This window comes from Oncorhynchus mykiss, chromosome 7, assembly GCF_057628025.1.
Source record: "Oncorhynchus mykiss isolate SJ-2025 chromosome 7, ASM5762802v1, whole genome shotgun sequence".
Lineage (NCBI taxonomy): Eukaryota > Metazoa > Chordata > Actinopteri > Salmoniformes > Salmonidae > Oncorhynchus > Oncorhynchus mykiss.
Window position 1 is genome coordinate 48,652,650 of NC_143028.1, and position 20,042 is coordinate 48,672,691.

The 20,042-nt window shown below is 41.1% G+C and overlaps 1 protein-coding gene across 2 annotated transcripts in view; it reads right to left on the reverse strand.

Annotated features, from left to right (window-relative positions):
* LOC110528004 (immunoglobulin superfamily member 21) overlaps positions 1–20,042 on the reverse strand; it is a 274,749-nt gene that overhangs the window by 67,117 nt on the left and 187,590 nt on the right. The window lies entirely within an intron of this gene.

The following is a 20,042-nucleotide window of genomic DNA, read 5'->3' on the forward strand; positions in this document are numbered from 1 at the left end:
TTAAGGACAACGAAGTCAAGGTATTGGAGTGGCCATCACAAAGCCCTTACCTCAATCCTATAGAAAATGTGTGGGCAGAACTGAAGAAGTGTGCGCGAGAAAGGAGGCCAACAAACCTGACTCAGTTACACCAGCTCTGTCAGGAGAAATGGGCCAAAATTCACCAAACTTATTGTGGGAAGCTTGTGGAAGGCTACCCGAAACATTTGACCCAAGTTAAACAATTGAAAGGCAATGCTACCAAATACAAATTGAGTGTATATAAACTTCTGACTCACTGGGAATGTGATGAAAGAAATAAAAGCTGAAATAAATAATAATAATTATTATTCTCTCTACTATTATTCTGACATTTTACATTCTTAAAATAAAGTGTTGATCCTAACTGACCTAAGGCAGGGCATTTCTACTAGGATTAAATGTCAGGAATTGTGAAAAACTGCCTAAGGTATATGTTAACTTCTGACTTCAACTGTATGTAAATTGCAGTTGGTCCAGAACAAAGCAGCACGTATCGCAATTACATATACACAAGAGGGAAAGTGTCAGTCACATGCATTTTAGTCTCTCCTGGCTCAAAGTTTAGGAGATAATGACTACATCACTATTGGTCTTTGTGCAGGCTATTGATCTATTGAAGGTACCAAACTGTCTGTTCAAGCAGTTGGCACACAGTTCGGACTTTCATCGGTACAACACAAGACATGCAACCAGAGGGCTCTTCACTATCCCCAGGTCCAGAACAGAGGCTGGGAAACACACAATATTAAATGGAGCCATGACTACATGACTCTCTGCCACCCCAGGTAACTCAATTTAGCAATACAACCAGTTTAAAAAACTGATGAAAGAACACCTTATGGCACAAAGGGGATTGTAAAGAGACACAGCCATTTTATATATCTTGTATTGTAATTTGCACTGTACCATGTATTAGACCTAGATATTGTGTGTATGTACTGATATGTAGGCTTTGTGTGAAGTTTCACAATATACAGTATGTACTTTTTTAGTCCTTGACTAATTTCATGTGGACCCCAGGAAGAGTAGCTGATGCTTTTTTAAAACCAAAAATACCAAAAGCCCAGTCCTACCTGCTGTCTGCAGTGTTTGGATGTATCGCGGTGGATAAGTCTCTGTCAGATAAAGAAAGCTCTATTGACTTCTTTTTTTAATCCATTGTTTCTTAAATATGCCACATTGGACTGATAATTCTTAGTCTTTCAGAGCAAAACCTCTCAACGTTTCCAATCAAATAGGAGCACACAAATTTACAAAGGATGGCTTTCTTTTACTAGGGAGCGATTTGCACATTTAAGCTCAATTGTGAGATTATCTGTTTTCGCCCTCTGTTCCCATACGATGTGTACAGCTTTATTGTCACTCCACTCTCCGGTGCCTGCAGCTCTCTGAGGGCAAAAACCAGCTGTGGAATTAGAGCTCTGTGAATAAGGCCTGGTTCAGAAGGGACAAAAGGGAAGGATTTTTTGTGAAAAGCAGAGAGAGTGGCAGATGGGCACCCAGTACATGGCACAGTATCAGTAATGCCTCGACTGGCACCTTCATCCATAAAGTATTTTTTCCTTTTCGGATGGAGAGAAAGGGGAGGGTTGGGGGAAGCTATGCAATCTGCTCTGACTTGGCCCCCTTTTACATCTGGCCCAGTCCCCTTCTCTTCGGGCAGCTTGGTTATTTACAGGGTCTGCCTGCCGGCTCCTTTAGGGCTCCCTGGTGCCCACGGTCCCACAGACAAATTAGTTGATCAGTGTGGTTGTAAGGCCTGGTTCAGATGCTTTCTTTATGACACATAATTTACAATACAGGGGGTGGGGGGTGGGGAAATAGGGCCATAAAATTATACGAGGCCAAAGACAGTCAGACGATGAGGTGGAGTATCTATCATTCAATTCTCCACCGTTGGTCCTTGACCATCTTTTGAGAAATCCCTAAAGAAGTCTTTGAAAGAGTTTACATCAAATTCCCTCAGCTAGACGGCCACTAGCTCCCCAACTGTCGGCAAGTAGTATACTCAGCTTTCGAGGACAGACAGGCAGAGGAATTCATATTTCAAACTGACAACGCCTGGGGGTTTGATGGGGAACAGCCATGAACTCGTAACAAAGACAGATGGATGACAATGCACCCAAGAGTTCTTTTCAAAACTAGAAATTCTGTACCCCCAGAACCTGTTTAAAGAATTCCTTTGGTAGTGTAGTGAAGGAAATAGGCGGCAGGTAACATTAGAAAGGAGCAATAGCACATTTTGAGTGGATGTCTGTGTATCTGCCTCAGTGGTATCATGGAACACAAACTTTGTTTCACCTCTGTAAACCGATAATTAATTAAATGATTATGGCAAAATGGCACTGTCACGATTGAGGGGGTTGCTGTTGCCATACCAAGCAGTGATGCAGCCAGTCAATATGCTCTCAATGGTGCAGCTGTAGAACTCTTTAAGGATTTGAGGGACAATTCCAAACCTTTTCAACCTCCTGAGGTGGAAGAGGCGCTGTCGTGCCTTCTTCACGACTGTGTGCAGAGCCTGTGTAATATGATTACACTTTATTCCTATAATGTCCTATTGCTCGTTTGATGACTGTGGAGGACATAGTGGGACTTCTTGTACTTGTTCCTGTCCTCAGCCGTAGCTTCAGAGTTGTCTGTGATAGCCCTGTGTGTGGTAGCCCTGTCATTTAGCTTTGCTACAAGCTCGGTGTTAATCCAGGGCTTTTGACTGGGGAAGCAGCAAACCTTCACTGTGCGGACAACGACAACGATGCATTGCCTTACTAAGGATGGTGGTCAGCTCGTCGACGTTATCGGCGGAACATTTTCCAATCAGCACTAGCAAAGCAAATTAGAGCCTTGCTCAAGGGCAGATCGACAGATGTTTTACCTGGTAGGCTTGGCGATTCGAACTAATAACCTTTCGGTTCCTGGCCCAATGCTCTAACCACTGTGTGTGTGTGTGTGTGTGTGTGTGTGTGTGTGTGTGTGTGTGTGTGTGTGTGTGTGTGTGTGTGTGTGTGTGTGTGTGTGTGTGTGTGTGTGTGTGTGTGTGTGTGTGTGTGTGTGTGTGTGTGTGTGTGTGTGCTAAAGCATTTCAAATGGTGAAGTCACCCTAGGTGGTGTTGGCAGCACTGATTGGAAACTCTGCCAATATTACCTCTCACTGGTTGCCCACAATAACCAAAGAGCTCTGTGAAACAACTTCAGAGGCTGTTGAAATAAATGGCATATAAAATATTTACACTTGAGAATCCACTGATGTAGTTCGACCCAGAGTGTGCCGATCTGCCTGCAAATCAACTGTTCACTTTATATCCTGCACTCCCCCTCTTGCATAACACAACTGGTCAGCCTAGATGTTACGTAAATGTTGTCATCAGGATATGGAAATACAGTAGTCACGCTAATAATGGTAGTTATTTTGTATATTTTTTCCATCCAACGTCTTATTCTTACTTCCTGAATAGGTACATGTTCTGCTTTGACAAAATACCCTTCCACCCTGAAAAGCTCTATTTCTTGCTAGATCTGCACATTTCCTGTGTTAAGCAAAGGGAAATGTTGCCTAGGTCTATTTTTGGGAGGGATGGTGGTTACGACATAATATCGGACTGGGAATTAATTCATAAGCAAGGAAATCCATTCATGAATTCTTCATGGGGATATTTTCCATCTGCATCCAGAGAATTTCACATGGATGCTGTAGAGGTGTTGGGATTGTCTCTTATATCGTAAATAGCACATTGTGTTGGGGACTGAGAACAGCTCTGTTCATTTAAGCCTATAACTGAAAAGCTGGACCTCTTAGCAGAGCATAAAACAAGGAAAGAAAAATTAAGAATTATCCCCGAGTATCTTTGTTGCTGATATGTTATAGAAGAAGCAGACACAGGGGAATTAATGAAAGAAAACAAATTAAGGGAGTTTGTAGGAATATTTAAATACATCTGTCAACCTCTGTATCCACTATCTATTTGTAGTGTCCATTTAGTTGCAAAAATAGGGTATTCCATTGGGATAACTGTATATAAGTCTGCAGCACTGGGAATTTGTCATCATCAACCCCTCCTCAATCTGAAGAACAAAAAAATTCAATTTTCCACCTGAGATATTTCACTCTCAGCAGATTGCCAAACATCCTAAATTGAATCTGTAACGTTTTCCTCTGGACATGAGATACTTGGTTTCAAGGGTGCCTTTCATTACTCAAATACTTCAGAATTTCATCTCCCAAGTGAGCCTTTTATTGTCATAAACCCAGTGGCTATGGTAGTATTGGCAATGCTATAATAGTAAAAGAGCAATGGAGAGGAAAAGTAATTATATGTTGAGCAGGTAGAAATGTGCTGTGAATGAAAATAACAGGAATATCTCACTGAAGTGCATTCCTCTGTGGTCTGTGCGCATGTGTATGTGTGTGCCTGTGTGTGTGTGTCTGTGTGTCTGTGTGTGTGTGTCTATCTGTCTGTCTGTCTGTCTGTAAGTGTGTGCGTGTGTGTGTGTGTGTGTCTGTCTGTGTGTGTGTCTGTGTGTCTGTGTGTGTGTGTCTATCTGTCTGTCTGTCTGTCTGTAAGTGTGTGCGTGTGTGCGTGTGTGTGTGTGTGTGTGTGTGTGTGTGTGTGTGTGTGTGTGTGTGTGTGTGTGTGTGTGTGTGTGTGTGTGTGTGTAAAGCATGATAAGGGTTCTTTGATGTATTCTGAGCCAGAGCAAAAGCTTAATTACATGACTCTGGGCTTATATTATGAGCCCCAGCATGTCTTTTTCTTGTAGGCAGTACTGACATCATTTCAATAATAAAGTATCAGTGTAATATCAGGAACAGGGGACAGCAGCACATTAATGTATTCTCTGTGAGATTACCACTTTATATCCACACCCCAACCCCAGTTGGTGCTAAATATTCTCTCTTAAAAAACTCACATTGGAGTTTGGTATCTAAGCTTGTCAGACACACAAATTGATGTTTCCAACCCTTACTCCGAAAGCAGACAACCTACAGTATAGCAGTATGAGGACAGAACAAACAGGACATGGAAAACCATATGACTTTTAAGCTGTCACTTTCAAAGTATAGATTTAGGCTAAATAAAAAAGGCCCCCTCTACTTCCTAGTGACAATAGGTTGAGACTGAATGTACATTTACAGTATAGAGTACATGCCTACTGCACACACTGTCTTTGATCAGAAGGTCATGAATGTGCATAGAAATGTCTCCGTATGAACCTTATGTTGATCATCAGCAGAGCGCTCACTGAACTCTCCTGTATGTCTGTCTGTGACTGTGATTAAAGGCTGGCTTCAATCCCCTGCCTGTCTCTGATACAACATACAATAATTAGGATGACCAGATTGCTCTGATTCACCCTGGGGGCTGTAGAGTTGTTGTTTGGGGGGGGGGTCCGCTTCATACTCGTCGCCAAACCCACTGGCTCCATGTCATCTACAAGACCCTGCTAGGTAAAGTCCCCCCTTATCTCAGCTTATCTCAGCTCGCTGGTCACCATAGCATCTCCCACCTGTAGCACACGCTCCAGCAGGTATATCTCTCTAGTCACCCCCAAAACCAATTCTTTCTTTGGCCGCCTCTCTTTCCAGTTCTCTGCTGCCAATGACTGGAACGAACTACAAAAACGAACTACAACAATCTCTGAAACTGGAAACACTTATCTCCCTCACTAGCTTTAAGCACCAACTGTCAGAGCAGCTCACAGATTACTGCACCTGTACATAGCCCACCTATAATTTAGCCCTATCAACTACCTCTTTCCCAACTGTATTTAATTTATTTATTTATTTTGCTCCTTTGCACCCCATTATTTTTATTTCTACTTTGCACATTCTTCCATTGCAAAACTACCATTCCAGTGTTTTACTTGCTATATTGTATTTACCTTGCCACCAAGGCCTTTTTTTGCCTTTACCTCCCTTCTCACCTCATTTGCTCACATTGTATATAGACTTGTTTATACTTTATTATTGACTGTATGTTTGTTTTACTCCATGTGTAACTCTGTGTTGTTGTATCTGTCGAACTGCTTTGCTTTATCTTGGCCAGGTCGCAATTGTAAATGAGAACTTGTTCTCAACTTGCCTACCTGGTTAAATAAAGGTAAAATAAAAAAATAAATAAAAAAAAACATAGTCCTTTGTCACTCTTAGACGCTACTCGTCTATGTGTAACTACAGGGCCAGACTGTCTCACGCAATCCTCTTCGCTTGTACGTTTCAATAGGGAAAATATATCAAAGGAATAATTATCATCCTCTTCTCATATTACAAATGGAACATGGAAATTATAAGTTGACATGAATAAAGTCATCAGAGGAGAGCTTCAGTAGATGGGTAATTTGTGTTCTACATTCTTTAGACAATAAGCCACTTTCATTCATATGTTTGGTCACTGATGTAGTCAAGTTCATTTTCTGAAGGTTCAGCCCAGCCTCTAAGGTCAGGTCAACCAACACTAACACACTGTCACACAAGGTTGAAGGTGAACTTCACACTGCTGGTCATTGAATCCAAGGACATCCCTAATTCACCCACCACAGTGAAAATCCTTGCATGCTGATGTAACATGTTGTGTTGAAGGACAACAGTGTGGATTACGAATCTTGATATGCCCATAAATACCTCTTAATGAATGACACTAATGCCTGGCTGACACATTACCATTGTGTCATCTGTCAAATGGCAGTGGGTGTCACGTTCTGACCTTAGTTCCTTTGTTTTGTCTTTTGTTTTAGTATGGCCAGGGCGTGAGTTGGGTGGGTTGTCTATGTTAGTTAGGGTCGCCAGTCTGTCCTGAGCTGCCAGAGCCGCCAGTCTGTCCTGAGCTGCTAGAGCCGCCCGTCTGTCCTGAGCTGCCAGCCTGGTATGGTTCTCAATCAGAGGCAGCTGTCAATCGTTGTCCCTGATTGAGAACCATATTTAGGTAGCCTGTTTTCGATTGTGTTTTGTGGGTGGTTGTTTTCAGTCTTTGTGTGTCTACACCAGACAGAACTGTTCCGGTTGTTTCTTTGTTGTTTTGTTATTCAGTGTTCAGTTTACTTTATTAAAAAGATGAACACGTACCACGCTGCGCATTGGTCCTCACCTTATTCCACCGATGACGGCCGTTGCAGTGGGGCTGCAGTCATATCATTAATAATGAATGGATGATTCTCATAAGTTTCTGTGAAATCAAGCTACTAGATATAAATCTGCTAGGTAATTACCTGTCAAAAGATAATGACAATAAATCATGGAAATATGAGGAGAATTTCAGTGGGGAAAATAAATTCACTTTTTGAATTGTCATCTAAAACTTTAAAGGCAAAATGCATAATATTAGCTACTCTGGTTTGAATGTAATTATGCATTAAAGACATGATAGATGGTAATCTTCACCTCTCCTTGATTTCATTGACCTTCACCAGAGTCAGTTAACTTCATTATATTCTGTTTGGAGAAAGAAGAAAAACACCACCATTATACATCTCTCCATGTATTTCTCTTCAGATCAGTAGAGCATAAAGCCAGGGCAGAGACAACCTCTCACGTCCTAACAGGAATAGCCTGGCTATAATTGTAAGTCAGGTTGTGAGCCCATTTCTATTCGACAGTCATTCAGTCACAATAGGTTAGAACAAGTGAGAATATGCTCTCGGGCAAAGTCACAGCCAACAGCAAGTGCCAAGTGAAAGAGTCTTCATTATATGGAACAAGGTATCATTTATGGAGCCGGGCTACTCTGTTCAGGGGCAATCTGACAAACATATTGACTTTGACACCAATTGAGGCTGCAGATATTTCTGCACCTCGATTCAAATTATGCCCTAATATGATTTTGGAGGTACCTTGGCTCAGTAGAAAGATACCTTCATTTATGCACCTCATACCATTTTGGGTGTCAACATTACAATGAAGGTATTTCAAGTCTCAAAAGAAACATACATTAAATGTATAATACAACTACATCAATTGACTACAATATGGTATAATAAAATATTTGGATTTTCCGACTTAGGGATTTTTAAGAACAGACGCTGGGAGACGAGAAGCAAGTAAAGGGAGTGAACATTTAATAAATAACTGACAAAAAACAAACAAGGACAGTGTCGGAACAGAGGAAACATAACAACAATAATGATGACACAGGGAACAAACTGAGGAACAGGCAGCTATAGAAGGGGTAATCAACAAAGTGAAGGAGTCCAGGTGAGTCCAATATTGCGCTGATGCACGTAATGATGGTGACAGGTGTGTGTAATTATGGGCAGTTTGGCGCCCTAGAGGGCCAACGGAGGGGGGAGCGGGAGCAGCCGTGACATTACCTCCCCTAGGGCACCAACCAGCGTCCCACCTGGGCGAGCCTGACGGGGCGGCCCAAGACATGGGGGCCTGGGAGCCTGACGACCCGGCTGAGGCGTCAAATCAAATCCAACTTTATTTGCCACATGCGCCAAATACAACAAGTGTAGACTTTACCGTGAAATGCTTACTTACAAGCCCTTCATTAACCAACAGTGCAGTTCAAGAACAAGAAAATATGTACCAAGTAGGCTAAAAAATATAAATAAATAATAAAAAGTAACACAATAAGAATAGCAATAATGAGGCTATATATAGGGGGCACCTGTACCGAGTCAGTGTGCAGGGGTACAGGCTAGTTGAGGTACTCTGTACATGTAGGTTGGAGCAAAGTGACTATGCATAGGTAAAAAACAAACAGCGAGTAGCAGCAGTGTACAGGGGGGGTGTCAATGTAAATTGTCCGGTGGCAATTTTTATGAATTGTTCAGCAGTCTAATGGCTTGGGGGTAGAAGCTGTTGAGGAGCTTTTTGGTCCTAGACTTGACGCTCTGGTACCACTTGCCATGCGATAGCACAGAAAACAGCCTATTCTGGAGTCTCTGACAATTTTATGGGCTTTCCTCTGACACCACCTATATTATAGGTCCTGGATGGCAGGAAGCTTGGCCCCGGTGATGTACTGGGCCGTTAGCATTGCCCTCTGTAGCACCTTACAGTCAAATGCCGAGCAGTTGCCATACCAGGCGGTGATGCAACCGGTCAGGATGCTCTCGATGGTGCAGCAGTAGAACCTTTTGAGAATCTGGGGGCCCATGCCAAATCTTTTTAGTCTCCTGAGGGGGAAAAGGTTTTGTTGTGCCTTCTTCACGACTGTCTTGGTATGTTTGGACCATGATAGTCCGTTGGTGACGTGGACACCAAGGAACTTGAAACTCTCGACCCGCTCCAGTACAGCCCCATCGATGTTAATGGGGGCCTGTTCAGCCCGCTTTTTCCTGTAGTCCACGATCAGCTCATTTGTCTTGCTCACATTGAGGGAGAGGTTGTTGTCCTGGCACCACACTGCCAGTTCTCTGATCTCCTCCCTATAGGCCGTCTCATAGTTGTCGGTGATCAGGCCTACCGCTGTTGTGTCATCAGCAAACTTAATGACGGTGTTGGAGTCGTGTTTGGCCACACTGTCGTGGGTGAACAGGGAATACAGGAGGGGACTAAGTACACACCCTTGAGGGGCCCCAGTGTTAAGGACCAGCATGGCAGATGTGTTGTTGCTTATTCTTACCACCTGGGGGCGGCCTGTCAGGAAGTCCAGAATCCAGTTGCAGAGGGAGGTGTTTAGTCCCAGAGTTTTTAGCTGAGTGAAGAGCTTCGTGGGCACTATGGTGTTGAACGCTGAGTTGTTGTTGGTGAACATTCTCGCATTCTCACAAATCTCAAGCCACTTTAATAATAAATAATTGAATGTAATAAATGTATCACTAGTCACTTTATACATAACAATGCCACTCTATATAATGTTTACATACCCTACATTACTCATCTCATGTGAATATACTGTATTCTATACCATCTCCTGGTTCCAATATTGCGCTGATGCGCATAATGATGGTGACAGGTGCGCATGATTATGGGCAGCCTGGCGCCCTTGGGCGCCAGGGAGAGGGAGCGGGAGCAGGCGTGACAGGATTTTAGTGTGTTCAGCACAAGTAATGCGAGAGTATTGCAGATTATATTAGCATCCCTCTGTTATTCAATAGTTGGTCATGTATGGATATGTGGCATACAGACACAACTCTTTCCAACCACTACCTCATGCTCTTATGGTTGGAATGTGCCATAGAGTACATTAATAATTCAATAACAGTAATGGTACTTCATAAGTACACAGAAATAGTTGCGCCGTGTCATTGACATTGCCTGAGGAGCTCACCATTTGTGACAGAGTTTGCTCAAGTTACAGTGAGAGGCCACACATAAACTACATGAATATGTAATAGATAAAAGCCAGTAGTGTTGTTCTCCCATGAGGAGTCATTACACATCTCTCACTCCAGTGCAGCCTCATAGTTACATTCCAGACATCTTGTACATGGCTTTTCCATTTAGTCAATTAAAATACCCTCCCACCCTCATGGTCTAACGTGATGGATTCCGCAGTTGAAAAGTAAGGTCCCAAATTCAGGCTGAATTTCCCTTTCTAATGTCTCCCTTTTCACTCCCCTCATCTAATTTGTATTCAAGTTTAGAAAAATGGGCATAGTGGAAAGAAATCCATTAGATGCATGCCCATAGGCTGCTTTCAGGAGCTCCTAAACCTGTATTTCTTCCCATCCCCACAAATGTATCGCCTGTCCTGCTGCCGCCAGAGATGAGTGTGGAATATCTAAGACCACTGTCAAGGGGTGCTCAGCAATGCTCCAAAATGTCTGCCACATGTCCCTCTCAGACTATGGCCTGTTAAAGGTTGGCCATACCAAGTGTCATGCACAGTATAAGCTCAGGATGTTTGAAAAGGACTTGGAATCAGCTATGCCATCATCTATACCCCTACTATTGTATAGTTGTGCTGGCTGTGCCACAGAACATTGGCTTTATGTAAAGACCTCCAACTGAAAGCTACAACACTCCATGGTTATGCCAATAATATCACATGGTTGGTTTTATTTCAATTGTAAATTAAAACATTTTCTGACACAGTAAACTTTTGTTGAACTTATAAAGTCAGGGACTATTTTAAGAGGAGGACGTTTAGAGGAAAGGGAAAGTTATTATGCACAGTGATATTCAGGCTTCCAATAAAATAGCTTGTCACACAGAGGGAAAAGGTAATATGAAAAACATATATATTTTCTCATCTTCGGGTACAATCAGTGTATCTCTGTGGAGGAGCTGTATCTCCACTGTCGCCCCCCTGCTCAACAGAGGGGACCTTGGCGGGGAGCGGGAGTTGGTAGGGTGCTGGGAGCAGAGTCGAGGCAGTGATAGAGACATCCTGGGAGGGGAGCGAGATAGACACACTTCTACACCAGGAATGAAACCCAAACCTCACACTGATGAGACGCCAGGAGAGGACTGTACACAATATCAGACACACATCAGATACAGACAGCAGGATGAAGGGAGGAATGCTACTCAGGAAAACAGAAAAGAGCTGCATCAAAAAAGCCATCACTAGGTTACGTTTTAAGCAAAACATTTTTGTATTTTTTTTAAAGGAGTATGGGAACTATTTGAAGATGAATACTTTCAGAGGTTTTAAACTCCTAAAACTTTGCTGAAAGTTACTTTTTGTCAAGAGTGGCTCTATGTCTGCATGAATACGACTATCACCAGTTATCACCCAAGTGTGAATAATTAATGAGGGTCATGTTGATATTGTGATTCAGATCATTTTGTTTGAAAGCATTAAGTGCACACTCATAATAACGACTCATAAACATATAAATGAACTCTATTACAAGGGAGGTTAGAGAGATTATCTGAGATTAACACTGGGTAGTTTGAGGATTCTGCATCCTACAGCCTTTAATAAAGAGTCGTTGGGCTCATGCTGTGAAAATAATAGTGTTTTTTCCACAGGGCTGCCCAATCTAAATGCATGCTGTTAAACAATAGCCCTGCATGGGGGAGAACACACAGCAGGTCCTACTCAGGGCACTGAAAAGTCAAGTGAACCATTTATGTGCCTGCAGGATCCCTTGTCTGTAGATAAGTACACTTCGTACGAGAAGTACACAAACACTTTCAGAGACAGGTGCTGGATTGAGCGGTTGGGTTCATCAATTACTATGTAGAGACATGTACTCTATTTTCTTTGTTTTCATATGATTGTCAATGCTACTGCTTACTAGTTAAAAGAGATTGCCATTGGTTTCAATGCATATTATTCACAATGGCAATGTGTCAAGACTTCCTATACAGTTCTGACATCAGCACAAACCCATCAACAACAACAAATATCACTGCAATATTAAAGAACGGGAAAGCTGCTTACAACCTTGATGCAGAACTATTCAAATGTATTCTATTCAGACATAGACATGTAGCTGTAAATCGAACGCAGAAGGGTTCACTATCAAACTGCAACAACAAGTGGAACATCACATTTTGGTTTAAACCATTTTTTTAAATACATTTTTTAATAGGCAAGTCAGTTAAGAATAAATTCTTATTTTCAATGACGGCCTAAGAACAGTGGGGTATGTGCCTTTTTTCAGGGGCAGAACGACAGATTTTTACCTTGTCAGCTCAGGGATTCAATCTTGTAACCTTTTGGTTACTAGTCCAACGCTCTAACCACTAGGCTACCTGCCGCCCCACGGAACATCACACTTTGATCTCTACCAAGAAGAAAACAATATACACGCCACGTTATCAACCATTGACCAGCAATAAACAAGTTGATTTCAGTAAAGGAAGGAGCTGAAAATACCAGGATTTTGCTCTTGGGGGCATTCTAACCAGTGTCAATGAGCACCACTGAGCATTGCAGCACATGGTAGTAAGTGGTGCTCATCTGCCCGTATTGTAAACATCATTCAGTGGTTCAACAGCAATGTTATTTCACAACTAGACAAACTTTGATAGACAAATACAGTATGTTAGTTCAGCGTATCTTTCTTTTTGTTTTCAATAAACTGGGCCATGCAACATACAAGACAAAGCATGAGGAATAGAAAGCAGATGAAGAGCCGATGCCCTTGCCCGTTTCTCATACACCAACAGACATACCAACACATACTGAAGAGAAGAAAGAGACGTGAGTCCTATGGACAGAAAGTCGGGTTGGTTATCAACTGCAACAACAGCACAGGTCTGCAAATCATCAACATAGAAAGTAAGACCTGAGGAGTAAAATCTTGAGTCAATGTACAATTTCACCTAACTGTAAGTCGCTCTGGATAAGAGTGTCAGCTAAATTACTAAAATGTACATGTAAGGAAGTAAAAATCACAAGGACATCTAACCAGGGATAGCAAAACATTATGTAAGTATACCCTTCAAAACTAGTCACGGCTAGTTTAGGAATCAAGTCAAAAGGCACTTGTACAAATATGAATGTGTATGTAAGTGCTCCTTGACAATAAAACAATTTCAGATTTGTTCTTGTGGGTAATTACTGTATGTGTCCCATTCTGAATTAATTGGCCAAAAACACACAAATCAGTCGACACTTTTTCAGATAAAGGTAAAAAAAAAACTACTTTTTAACCAATTCACTTAAACATTTTGAGGCTTCAAATCAACACATAACCAACATGGTTTTATGTCTCAACTTCAGGAAGCAAAACACATTAAAAATAGGAAAAATTAAATAGGTTTAGTATTTTATTATGTGATGTGCATACTGTTCGATGTTGGAGAGGAAATCCTTGAGGAAGTCAATGGGTTGTTTATATTCCCCTCAATTATCACCCCAGAGTTTAGCTCAGAGATCTGTTTCACCTGTCCTTGTTATTGTCTCCACCCCCTCCAGGGGTCGCTTGTTTTCCCCAGTGTATTTATCCCTACGTTTCCTTTCACTCTGTGCCAGTTCGTCTTGTATTTTTCCAAGTCAACCAGCAGTTTTCCCATTCTCCTGCTTTTTGCATTCTCCTTTTTCTAGTTCTCCCGGTTTTGACCCCTGCCTGTGTCTCGATTTTGTACCAGCCTGCCTGACCATTCTGCCTGCCTTGACCAAGAGCCTGTCTGCCACTCTGTACCTCCTGGACTCTGATCTGGTTTTGACCTTTTTGCCTGTCCACAGCCATTCTCTTGATAAACATTGTAAGACTCCGACCATCTGCCTCCTGTGTCTGCATCTAGGTCTCGCCTTGTGCCTTGATAGATAGATGTTTAATAATTCAATACATTTTGAATACATTTCAGTCTTCATTTTCAATGAGAGCTCCAAGCCAACCTATTATAACGCAACAAAATTCTGAAAAAATCAAGGGGTCTGAATACTTTCCGAAGGCACTGTATACACCGATCAACACTATTTAATATATATTTGTGGTGTATACAGTGCCTTCGGAAAGTATTCAGACCCCTTGACCTTTTCCTCATTTAAAAAAAGACTGAGGTAACAAAATGTGGAAAAAGTCTAAGGGTCTGAATACTTACTGTATACGGACAGATTGCATTTGGATTACTGATGAAGAGCTATTTGGGTTGTTAATTCGATTCGTTCTGACATTTCTTGATTTTAGTTTTTTGATTATTTGTGTACTTCTTTGACATTTTACTGCACTGTTAGGAGTTAGTAAGACAAGCATTTTGCTGCACCCGCTATAAAATCTTTAAACTTTAGGTTTAATTTATTCGCACTAAAGAAAATGAGTGAAAGAGAAAACAGTACAGGCAACAAACTGGTAAAAACAGTGTGCAATTGAGGTTGGAAGCCCAAAAAGGCTTATATGAAAACCACACCACAAATATAAGTACACATGTTTGTTCAATCAGTTAGAGAAATCATATTAATTTTAATTGTACATAATATACTCAGTAGACAAGAAAAACAAGAAAAACACTTTTGATTAAGTGTGTGTGCATGTGTGTGTGAGAGATAGTTAGGCTACATGGAGGAGATTATTGGGTAGTTTGGTTCATCAGGCTGACCCCCAGTCTTCGCTTGAAGTTATTGATGATGAGGTTTTAGCAATGTGAAGATAAGAATTCCAAAGTACGGTACCTCTGTATCTGATAGAGAATGTACTGTCTGAGGTGCGGCAGCAGAGAGGGTAAAGGTCATTGCAGTGTATGGTGTTATATAGATGGATTTCAGAATTAATCTGGAAGAATCAATTGAAGGGTTTAGGTAAACTGTTTGAGAAGTATGAGAATTTGTAGATGAAAGTGCATAATTGTTGTACATGTTGTAAATAGAGAAAATATAGAATTTCACAGAGGTGCAGGTGGAGACAGTTAATTAGTATGGTAAAATGTATTTTGCATGATGAGCCATTTCTGTAGGTAGGAGGCATATGTACTTAACCAGACAATATTATAGTGAATTATATATGGGTAAATTAAACTATAGTATAGAGTTAGCAAGCCTGATGTACCAAACCACTAATCTTTCTGATGATACTGTACTAACAGATTTCGTCACTTTGCTACAGACAAATTGAATATGATCTTTCCAGGATTACTTTTCATCAGTTACAACTCTGAGGAGTCTAGTGGATGTGACTTATTCTATTTCATTCCCACCAATTGAGATTCTGGCTCTTGTCCCCAATTTATTTTTTTACTGTATGTGTACATGTGTTTTTATTCTTATTCTTACTAGTGAATACAATAAAGTTACATTTTTTTGTGTGTGCATTAGTGTGACTCATTAAAATATGATACAGACAAAACAGCCAGAGGAACGTTGATACATGATTAGTTAAATGGCTTGAGAGGAGTGGATCAGAGAGACAGTAATCAAGGACACTGTGTGCTGGTGACCTTAGGCACATTAATGCATAGTGTGGTGGCATACACTTCCTAATGCATGTGATGAATCTGGCATAAACTGAGTCTTTCTCAGGAGCGGATGATGATTAGCCCATTGTGTTCGAGTCCTTCCTTACATCAGGCATGGGATAGAGGTGCTCTCTCATCTCCTAACAAGCCCAGGGCACAGGGGGAATAGCTGCCCCATAGCCATCCAACAATACCCCACTGCCCGCTATCCCTAAACTCTGACCGCTAAAGCATGAAACATAGCAAGAATCTCACTGCCAATATACTGCCGATAGGTACTTATCACAGTAGGAGGCTGTTCCTTCTCTTGCTAGAACAAAAGCTGTACCTGCTGCTTGTCAACCCGATAGCAACGAACCTACAGAGTATACTTATAAAATCGCAATGCTTGTCAGTGACTTTGAGCCAATCAGTGAGAACAAATCCCCACTTGAGGGAGTCAAAAATAAAAGGGAAAAAGAAGGCCTTATCTCCGTACATCCATGGATGAGCCAGTCACACTTCATATGCAAAGTATGCTATGGCAGGGTTTCCAAAACTCTGTCCTGGGGCACCCCATGTTGCTGGTTTTTGGGCTGGCTGTGAACATCAACAAGGGCTTTCTACAGAATAGCAACATTATCGTAGATAGCTCCAAATCTAGACCATAAGCAATATTCACGGATATGCATTGCCAAACAATGCTACTGCCACCTTCTGGTTTGGAGTATTTAAACAAGGCTGAGTGGCTGACGACTTGCATGGTCTATGCTATGTGAACACAAAAGAGATTGATTGCCGACTCCCTGTTCAGAGGCGCTAAATACTGTCGAAAAGCAAATGTTTGACAAATCTACCGGCGTGTCTGAGCTTTAACCCTTACTGCTGTGTCTGCAGGCGTTGATGTGTTTGGGAATGACTGGAAGGTCATTAATCCAAGCCGTTTATAAACGAGTAGCTAAATATACACCGTGCTTAATTACAGTTCTTAATTAAAGAAGGTATCCCAGTTTTATAGGATGAGAGAGTAATTAGTCCTATACACCTTAGAGCTCATCTCACTGTTCATGGGTATATACAGTTGAAGTCGGAAGTTTGCATACACCTTAGCCAAATACAATTCCTGACATTTAATCCTAGTAAAATTGCCTTGTCTTCAGTCAGTTAGGATCAACACTTTATTTTAAGAATGTGAAATGTCAGATTAGTAGTAGAGAGAATGATTTATTTCAGCTTTTATTTCTACACATTCTCAGTGGTTTACAGGTTTACATACACTCAATTAAAATTTGGTAGCATTTCCTTTAAATTGTTTAACTTGGTCAAATGTTTCAGGTAGCCTTCCACAAGCTTCCCACAATAATTTGGGTGAATTTTGGCCCATGCCCCCTGACAGAACTGGTTTAAATGAGTCAGGTTTGTAGGCCTCCTTGCTCGCACACGCTTTTGCAGTTCTGCCCACACCTTTTCCATAGGATTGAGGTCAGGGCTTTGTGATGGACACTCCAATTCCTTGACTTTGTTGTCCTTAAGCTATTTTGCCACAACTTTGGAAGTATGTTTGGGGTCACCTACCATTTGCAAGACCCATTGGCAACCAAGCTTTAACTGATGTCTTGAGATTTTGCTTCAATATATCCACAAAATGTTCCTACCTCACGATGCCATCTATTTTGTGAAGTGCCCCAGTTCCTTCTGCAGAAAAGCACCCCCACAACATGATGCTGCCACCCCCATTATTCACGATTGGGATGGTGTTCATCGACTTGCAAGCATCCCCCTTTTTCCTCCAAACATAATGATGGTCATTATGGCCAAACAGTTCTATTTTTATTTCATCAGACCAGAGGACATTTCCCCAAAAAGCACAGTCTTTGTCCCCATGTGTAGTTGCAAACCGTAGTCTGGCTTTTTATGGCGGTTTTGGAGCAGTGGCTTCTTCCTTACTGAGCGGCCTTTCAGGTTATGTCGATATAGGACACGTTTGACAGTGGATATAGATACTTTTGTACCTGTTTCCTCCAGCATCTTCACAAGGTCCTTTGCTGTTGTTCTGGGATTGATTTGCACTTTTTGCACCAAAGGACGTTCATCTCTAGGACAGGATAATTTTCTGTCATTTTCCAAACTGTTTAAAGGCACAGTCAACTTAGGGTATGGTAACATCTGTCCCACTGGAATTGTGATACAGGGAATTATAAGTGAAATAATCTGTCTGTAAACAATTGTTGGAAATATGACTTGTGTCATGCACAAAGTAGATGTCCTAACCTACTTGCCAAAACTATAGTTTGTTTACAAGAAATGTATGGAGTGGTTGGTAAACTAGCTTTAATGACTCCAACCTAAGTGTATGTAAACGTCCGACTCAACTGTAAATAACAGCCCTGCTGCCTCATGAAGGTTATCCTCTAAATTCCATATTTGTGCCCTGCAAAGGTTACAACAAGGGATTACTTGACATGCCGTTTAAACCCAGCGCGTGTCGCCGAGATGCTCTTCATCAAGAAGGTGAATCTAAGCCTGACATTCATTCAGCTGATATGTTTTATAACTGACACTTGAAACACAGGAGGTCAACAGATCAATAGACAGTTGTCTTAATATGGCTCTCAAGGTTCCTCTGAGGTGCTGGACAACCACATGTACATACTGGATAAACAATAGCTGCATTGGCTTGCTGAGCCAAGGTCAGTCTGATCTCTAAGACATAAATTACTACTCCTAATATTTGAAATGTCACAGAGGTAATAACAAATAATGACTCTATTTCTACCATTGGGAAAAGAGCTATTGATTTTTTTCATTTAGCAATGTCTGGAATTATGACCTTTGCATGCGATTTACAGGAGATTGATATGTCGCTGGAACTCTAGTAAAATGAAATTCTTTAATATTTTGTGGTTAGTAGCAGTCAGTAACTGAACCTCTGGTGCTGTGAAAACATCAAAACCAACCCAATCACTGTATCTGAAACTTCCCTTTCATTTCACATGTCTACTAAATGACTTTTCTATACCTCATGGTTCATTAGTTATTCAAATATGGACAAAATAAATGAATTAAAAATGACTGAAGATGTCATACAGTTTAAGATCTACAGTACCCAAGGGTTCTCTGATTTCCATTTCAAAACCCAGCTCTTGGATTTAATTGATGTCATAATTTGCTCAAGTGAGCTAAAATTGAACTAGTGATCGTTTTAAGATCACTTGTATTGGTGTTAAAATGTTCCCTGTCTGGCTACATTTCCACTGGAACTATGGGCTCAGTAGAGAGATGTGTGAAACACATGCACTGAATCAAATCTTTACGCATAATACTGTATGTGACAGAGCACTAGCCAACCAGTAAAGAGGACAAAGAGGAAGCAGCTGTAGCAATGAATATGATGCATTGTCACCCTACAACAAGCTTGCAAGATCAAAGTATATAGAAGTAACTGCATGGCCATGTTAAACTACAGATGAACTGGTGAATAGGAGATTATGTTCATTTTCTGATATTTCATAATGATTGGACATGCCCTGTCAAATATATATGTTTTTTCAACATTGCTTTAACCATAAGATGACTCAAATGTTTTCTCCAGCACTCTCTAACCCGTGAACTATTTTACTCCAATGGAGAAAAGAGACATAAGAAGAACAAGTTTTTTGTTATCTTGAGCATACCTTTGAGATATAGTTTTAGTGGTTAACTGTCAATAACCATTGATTATAATAGCATTGCCTTAATAATACTCTAGCGTTGGCTTAATACTTCTCAAGGCAAAAGTCTCCCATGCCTTGAGGCATCACCAAGCCATTGTGAATTTACACAGTTGAGGATAAAAGTAAAGAACATAAACTTTCCTTGAGTGAAGGAGAGTGGCAGAAGTACCAAGAGTTCGAGGTTTGGCCTTCTGAAACTGAGTGATTGAATTTCTTGGCAGGGGATTCATTAAAATTATAATTCTTATTTATGAAGCCCTTTAAAAAAACTGCTTCCTATTAATTTACTTTTTTCTCTCATTTTCTTTCTTTCTCCCTTTTCCTTTTTTTCTCACTTCCCAGTGAACTTGGCACACTAATAGGTTATGAATAATTCTGTTTCAGCTTAGACGGCAATTAGCCACAATGCCGGAGGCCATTCTTCTTCTCCTCCACCAGGGGAGATTTAACACCCAGCTGAGAGAGAGTTCCCACACTTTCCCCTGGCTATATCATTCTTATATCTTGACCACCACCCCTTAATGATTAAGGGGTTAACTTGGGTGAATCCTCTCCCATTGATAAAGCTCTGTTCGCTTAGGTCTGTGAAGAGTTCA